Below are 8,222 nucleotides of genomic sequence, written 5' to 3'. Positions count from 1 at the left end.
TTTACGTCAGGAAGTCTAGCTTTTCCTGACGTTTTATTGCTTTGAATATTTGAAACATTTCAATCCCAGACAATAAATATTACATGATTATTGTTTTCATATGGATAGGCTATTTCCCCCTGTTTTTCCTATCCAACTTTTTACTAGCAAGTGACACCCAAAAAATTTATGGATACTAAAAACATTAAAAAGGCATTTTTGAATCTGGAGGTGTGGGAGATAGAGGGAGCCTTTGGGTGTTTCTGGAGGATTTTTTTTAAGTCTAAGAGAATATTGTTTAAGAGGAAGAGATCTCAAGGTCTATAGAGGAAAAAAAAGTTAAAAGCATCTTGTATGCTTTGAATCCGGCAGTGATACATACTTACCTCAAAGAAGGTATCTTTTTTCTTGTATTTATTTTTTTTAATTTATTTTTCTTTTTTCTTTTTTTTTAAAAAAGTGCTCAGATTATAGGTCAAGTCGTGTTTCCACAGAATTAAATGATAGCTTTTGAGGCTGGGGTGGGAAGAGCATGGAACTCCAGCTGAGTGTTTCCCACATCAGAAACTGGTAACCCATAGGTGCTGGGCTGAGCAGTTCTCTTGGCGTTGGTGGGATGGGTCATGCCCTTCAGTACCTCAAAGTGTAGGTTTTCTGCTCACCCGGGTCAGTATCTTGTTGCTCTCATGGTAGAAATAATTCCTTGCCAAGTGAGAACTGTGAAATCCAGTCTGAGGTTATGCTTCGTAACTGTTTTTTGGGAGGAGGCTGCCAGCTCCTTGCTGTGTGTCTGTAGCACCACTTCTGCACGATGAGCTGTGGCAATCAAGTCCATCTTGCAGTCCCAGTTTTGATTTGACAGCCAGCAGATCAAGCAGTATGGGAAACCTCTGGTCAAGTAGCTAAGGTTATAGGAAGGTAAGAGGCACAGGTTGTGCTCAGAAGCACCAGATTTCTAATATTTGTATAATGACAGTTTTTGGTGGATACCATGCAGGATCCCGCTGCCTGGCCTCCGTTAACTGTCATGTTATTGATGACTTCACATTGATCTTGATGGCAGAAGTGGGGCCTAGAGAACCAATAAATATCTCTCCTTCTGTCCGTTCCTGGTTGAGTGTTCCACCAAATTCAGTGACTGTCTATAGAACTCTAAAGACAGTCACCCTGATGTGTTTCAGGAGGAGGAGGCAAGCTGTTCTAATGTGGAGACAAAAAATGTCAGTATGGGTCTTTGGACATTTATCTTCAGAGATGCTTCAGAGCAATCTCAGGCTGGATAAAAGTTTGGAATGGGGATAAGAAAACAGACAAGACCTGTGAAGGTTTTCAGCTGCAGCAATACCCATGACGTGGCCACGCTTTCTCCCCTTGCCTTCTGCAGAACGAACCAGAGTCTGAATCCACTCAGAAAGAAACACTAGTAAGTACTTGTTTATAGTCTTTTTTAAGTGTTGTTATGTCTTTACACTGACTTCTGTCTCATCTTCTTTTGGGAATGTTGAAAATAACAGTCAGTTCTGTGCTGCCTTTGTCTGTCCTTTTCCATGTGGTAAACATGGACTTTTCCCTCCCCGTTTCTTACAGACTTTCAGCCAACTCAGCTTTTCCTGTTTACTTCCTTCATGAAAGCGTCATTGGTGATGTCACTCCAAGTCTAGAAATAAGGGTTTTGCTGCCTTTCCTAGCTGCTTGCTGCTCCGTTTGGTTATTATATTGGTTTTGCATCACATCAGATTTGGCATATCCACTGGCTGATTTATTGATTTTTTAAGAAAAGCAGATGCTTTTTTCCCTCCTTACCAACACATGCTGAAAGTGAAGGCACTGAAATGGGTTTCTAGCAACCTGGACTACACAACAGAAAGCAAAAAACCTCAAGTGTGGTTTTGCATCACATCAGATTTGGCATATCTACTGATGATTTATTTTTTAAGAAAAGCAGATGCTTCTTTCCCCCCTTACCAACACATGCTGAAGGTGAAGGCACTGAAATGGGTTTCTAGAAACCTGCACTACACAATAGAAAGCAAAAAACCTAAAGTATGATCTCATGTAAACCCTCAAAAAAATAGGCTGTGATATAATCTCTCCAAATCTGTGATTCGCTGCTGAACAGTAAAGGTACCATCTATAAGGTGATATCTGAGTTTCCTTGAGAGCTGCTATTTGTGAATCTACAACAACCTCCCCATGATTTGAGTTTGCTTGAGAGCTGCTATTTGTATATCTACAACAATCTCCCCATGAAAGCACCAACGTCATAGCTGAAATCAGAATTTCAGGTTTTCTTTTAAGGAAGGAAGCAGCCCTCCTGCTTCATTCATTTTGCATTCAAAGCTGAAATCAGAATTTCAGGTTTTCTTTTAAGAAAGGAAGGAAGCATCCTTCCTGCTTCATTCATTTTGCATTCAAAACCCACCTGGGCACATTCCTGTGCAACCTGCTCCAGGTGGACCTGCTTTGGCAGGGGGGTTGGACTAGATGATCTCCAGAGGTCCCTTCCAACCCCATATCATTCTGTGATTCTATGGTGAGGAAAGAGGGGAAAAATAAGAAAAGCCCATGGACATCTAGGAAGGAAAGTCAATGGTCTGCTGTGTGATCCTGAAGGTACTCAGCTGCCCCACTGGAGAGCGGGGAGCTACAACCCCCAGTGAGTCTTGCTGGCTGGAGCTAATACCCTTACCCTTGGGTCCCTCACCATTTTATTGCTGCTCTGTAACAGGATGTGCAACTGCTATGCATTAATACGTTATTACAGATTGGCTAGTGTAAACTCCAGGTGTTGAGAACATGATTTATTCTATTAGTATAAAAAGGTGTTTTCTATGGCCGTATTAAAAATTATACTAACTGTTGGGTTTGCCACTGCGCTGTGTGTGGCACATGCCAATTTAAACCTGTCATTTCCTCTAATTTAAGGATATGTCCTCAGAAGATCATTAATTTGGGGTGGGGTTGGGGATCGTAGTGCAGCTGTGGCCTGTTAACCCCCACCTGGCTGTTAATCCCTGCAAAGCACCTTCCCCAAAGAAATCTGCTACTACCATAGAGTCACTGAAGCAGAGACCAAATAAATTACATTACTGCATGTATTTTAGACTTAAATCTATTTTACATCTCATTTTCAATTTAGAGTGAATTGTACTGATTATGTGATGTCTGAACCCAGTAGCTGTTAGTGTGTATTTGTAGTGAACTCACTATAGAGTGGGCTGCACAACTCTATAGAGTGATATATGTACAAGAGCCCACAGTGTTTCCTCTGTGTTCCCCTGGGTTTATTCCAAAGCAGAATGTATTCCTGCGCTCACCAACCCTGGGACCAACTGGGATGAGCAGGAATGGTCTCATGTTCCTCCTAATTGGGCTTCCCTCTGCTGGTGCAAGATCCAGGAGTCCTGGTGGCACATTAAACTGAACAGCCAGAGATTCCATCTCTGTGGCTTCCATGTTTTGTGTGTGTGTGTGAAGGCAGTGGCAGACTTCACTTTGTCCCAAACAGCTCCTGAACCCCCAAGATCACCCGTGGAACACCAGCGGAGGGACTGGGTCAGGATTTGAGCATCAGCCATGGGGTGAGTTGCAATATCTGACACCGTGCTACCTGGTTTTCCAGCACTTCATGCCTTGTGTTCACGTAGCTTAGACACAAGTCCTTTCTCTTTCTGATGACCTTGGGCAAAGCACAGAGGAAAGGCTCAGGTCTGCACATGACCCAGCCTTGTGCACTTGGCTTAACTGATACTTTCTTCCCATCTGTCCTTTCAGTAGCATTGTACAACCACAGTAGTTGTAGTAGTAGTAGAAAAGCCCCAATCTTGCCTGCTGTAACATCAGCACAGATGTTTTTAAGCATCTTGAGAGTGGATTAGCTCTGTGTGCTGCACTGAGCTACCAGCAGCCTATCCCCAAGTGACGCTGGTGCACAAAACCTGGCCAGAAGCACATCAAGGTTCAGGGCATCATTCAAACACACACAGGATGGAGATTTCACAGTCTTGAATCTACTGATGTTCTTGATCCTTATAAATTTTTTCCCTATCTGGTTTGAATTTTTCTTCCCAGCAAAGACATTTCTTGTCCTACCAGTGAGGATCAATTGTGCCTGTGCACTTTGTAACAGCCGTTCCTGTGCTCAAAGGCAGTTATATCCCACCAAGACTCTCTTTTGGCTAATAAATGTAACTCCATCAATCTCTCCTCCCAGGCCGTGTTTTCTGGATTTCCAGCACGGCTTTCTGTTTTGACAATGAGCCATTGATAACTGCTCTCTGGGTACATATATCTACAGCCTTGTCCCCACTCTCCAGCAGTTTTATCTAGACCCATGTTTCCCCTCACCTGATTAGGAAAGTGAATATGAGACAGTGTCAGAAGCCTGCAAGTGCCAGTGATGAATCTATTGCTTTTTCCTTCACCGTAAGGCTTGTTACCTGTCACAGAGATCCCACCACAAGAGTTCAAATTGCCACCAAAAGTCACACTTTGCACACTCAAGAGTAAATAAATAGTTAGTTAAAAGAGAGGATTATTCAGCCTGTTGGTGAACTGGGTGACAGAAGGATTGAGGTGCCAGAGGTGGACTGCCTCTCTCCAAAATCCCATGCTCTCACCCTGTGGTGTCTTCACACTGATACCAGTGGCCCTGGTCAGTGACTGCTGATGGGCAGTACTGCAGCATCTGCTCTTCTTGACAGTATAAATGACCTGTTACCATCATGCTGATAGTCAGGTATTTTCCCCTGACTTCACTTAGCAGGTGAGCTGAAACAAATATCCTTTAAAGTGAAGTTAAATTAATTTCTAGTGATTATCTCATGGCTCTTTTAATTTTGCCTGGATTTTCTGACTTTGAGTGTGTTGTTACTACATGCGTGGAGAGAGTGGAGTGCTGTCACCCGTGTGATCCTCCTACTGATCTGGATAAAAAAGCTTAATCAGTTTAATTTCCAGATTTTAATGTCCTGCATCCTACTTCTCACAAGGCCATGAAATAAAAGGAGCTTCATCCCTCGGAGCATGTATGGGAATGAGACTCATGACTCCTGGACTTCAGTTCCAGCTCTCTACAGCTTCATCAGTGTTAGCATCACCTCTGCACGCCTCAGTCACCCCATCTGAAAAAACAGGAACTTCTTTCTCAGTTCACCCCTCGCTCTCAAGGCAGCTTTCAGAAGAAGAAAAAATCATCATCCCGATTTTATCGATGGAGAAACTGAGGCCCAGCAAAGGGAAATGACTGCTGGTAACTTCCCAAAAGGCACCGTGCCCTCAGCCTGGCAGCTCCTGTGCTCAGGGGCTTGTCCACCGGACCAGACAAGTGCTGGAGTGGAAATAAATATTCCTCCTGATGACTGTGGTCTCTGTGGTCAGGGCTCAGGGTCGAAATGTTCGCACAAGGCCTGCACACAGAAACCACAGAATCCCCCACAGCTCCACTGCACTTTATTAAAAGTCACTGCTTCTGTGAAAAATGGGTTTTATAAGAGTTAGGTGCCTTAATTCCAAAGTCATGTGCGTTCCAATGACTTCTTCCCTGCTAACCATGTGTGACAGCCTACAAATGTGAAAAGTATTACCGAGCCTATTTTTAATGTGGCTATGGAGAGGCTGTAGTTGTGGAAAAACCAAATCCTGTAGGATCCTAATGAGAAAGACCAGTGATTCTTTAAATATGGTTAGCGTTGTCTGAGTTTAGCGATGATGGTGATGCTATCCAAAACACTGGAGAGACACAGGAGTCTTGCGAAAGCTAAAGGAGTGATAGGAGCGAGTGATGTTCAGGGCTAAGTTCTTCCCTTGAAAGTGGCTGAATGGTCAGTGTACAGAGATAAAAAAATAATTTCAGGGAGCTGTTGGCCCGCGTGTGTGCAGGTCTTGCATGCCTTTTCTTCAGAGTGGTAACCTATCAACAATTTTTTTCCATCCCCAGTTCCGCAGGAAGGTGAGGTCACTCCTCCTGCTGGTGCCCAGGGCTGCAGAGGTCCGAGCTGCTTTCTGCAGGCATCCATGTGTGTGAGTCCCGCATGGGCCCGTGTGTCCTGGCTGCCCTGCCAAAGGGCTGCTTCTGCCAGGGGCAGGGGGAGAGGGGAGTCAGCCCCCGGGATCGCCTGCCCCGCTGGCGCTGACTCAGCCCTGAGGATGTCTTGGTCCATTGAGGGCTTGGTGGATGGGATGTGGGGCTCAGCGGTGCTTTTGCCTTGCTTGGATACCATTCCCTGGTGTCCCTTGTCTCCCCAACCCGTGCAGGCACAGACAAGTTCAGGATAAAACTCTTTTAATGGAAAAACAGTGAACAAAACAAACAACTAAAACAGAAAGACCCCTCTGCCCCCCTCCCCCTCCCAATCCCCCAAACTCTCCCACCCCTGAAACTGTCCTAATCCCACCCTCCTGCCCCAACTCTGGCTGCGGGAGCCTTGATCTTCATGCTTTTTCTTAGCAAGGAGCCGTTCTTCTGCATCTTCGCTTGCGGGCCAGCCTGATTTTCTCTTGGGACATGGTGTCCTGGTGTGGTGGTGAAACTGTGCCTGACTCCTTAGGTGGGCCTTGGAGTCTCAATCCAATGGTGTTGTGTTCCTCGGGGGTGCCGTACTCCATGGCCACATCAGTGGCCAGGGAGAGGTCATATACCAAGATGGTGTCATCCTCCATGGGGACATCGGTGGCCAGAGAGATGTCGAGTCCCAGGACACTGACGTCCTCCATGGGGACATCGGTGGCCAGGGAGATGTCGAGTCCCAGGACACTGACGTCCTCCGTGGGGACATCAGTGGCCAGGGAGAGGTCCCATCCTAGGATGCTGACGTCCTCCGTGGGGACATTGGTGGCCAGGGAGAGGTCCCGTCCTAGGACGCTGACGTCCTCCGTGGGGACATCGGTGGCCAGGGAGAGGTCCCGTCCTAGGACGCTGACGTCCTCCATGGGGACATCGGTGCCAGGGAGATGTTGAGTCCCAGGACGCTGACGTCCTCCATGGGGACATCGGTGGCCAGGGAGATGTCGAGTCCCAGGACACTGACGTCCTCCATGGGGACATCGGTGGCCAGGGAGATGTCGAGTCCCAGGACACTGACGTCCTCCATGGGGACATCGGTGGCCAGGGAGAGGTCGAGTCCCAGGACACTGACGTCCTCCATGGGGACATCGGTGGCCAGGGAGAGGTCGAGTCCCAGGACACTGACGTCCTCCATGGGGACATCGGTGGCCAGGGAGAGGTCGAGTCCCAGGACGCTGACGTCCTCCATGGGGACATCGGTGGCCAGGGAGAGGTCGAGTCCCAGGACGCTGACGTCCTCCATGGGGACATCGGTGGCCAGGGAGATGTCGAGTCCACGGCTCATGGGTGCGAAGGCAGCTGGTAAATACTGGTGGGTGCTCACACCCTCAACGCTGGAGATGGTGGTGGTGAAGCAGCAGCCTGGGCCTGGAGCGGTTTGCAGACCTGCATGGGTGAGAAGGAGCTGGAGTGGTCTGGGGGTTGCAGGGAGTCTCGTGGGGCTGTACGTGGGGGAGGTGAAAGGGGAGAGGTGGCCCCACAACCCTGGGCAATGATGTGTCAACTCCCTTTCCATGGCAGGCTTTGCCCAGGCGACAGCAGGTTTGGTGGCTGCGCCTTGCTGAGCCCCTGAGCCCCAAGTGCCAGGAGAGAGGGTGTCTGGGGGTGGTGGAGGTGTGTGGGAGGCTGGAGGAGAGAAGGGAGCCAGGGCTGGTGGAGGTGGTGGTGGGCCAGGAGGGTGGAGGTGCCAGGGCAGGTGGGGGTGCCATACCTGGTGTGGGTGCCAGGGGTGCAAGGGAAGGGCTGCCGCTGGTGGCCAGGCAGTGGGCAGAGGCTGGTTGATGCTGGAAGAGAGGCATGAGCAAGCGCTGGAGGTGCCATCCCCAGCTGGGTTGGGAAGGATGGAGGGGACTGAGAAGGAGGAGGGAGAGGTGGAAGGGAGGAAGGGCTGTGCATTTCCCCCAAGTGCGTCCCTGGGCTGCCAGGGTTGGGGTCAGTCCTTACCTCTGGCAGCGGAGGTTTTGGGGAGGAGGAACGGCTGGACTAGCGGTGGGCTGGGGGGATGCCCAGGAGCCTCCGGGTGGGTGCCACAGGATGGGCAGTGCTGGTCAGGTCGCTGGACGATCTGTTGGGTTCGGTGGACGCACCAAACTGCCGTTGGTGCTTGTGTTTGAGCGTCTCCTTGGCAGGAATGTTGGGGCTCCCAGTGTTCTGTCCCCGCCCCCAGCTCCCCCCCCCC

Source organism: Calidris pugnax, unplaced genomic scaffold (genome assembly GCF_001431845.1).
Source record: "Calidris pugnax isolate Ruff unplaced genomic scaffold, ASM143184v1 scaffold276, whole genome shotgun sequence".
NCBI classification, from domain to species: domain Eukaryota; kingdom Metazoa; phylum Chordata; class Aves; order Charadriiformes; family Scolopacidae; genus Calidris; species Calidris pugnax.
This window is presented reverse-complemented; position numbering follows the sequence as displayed.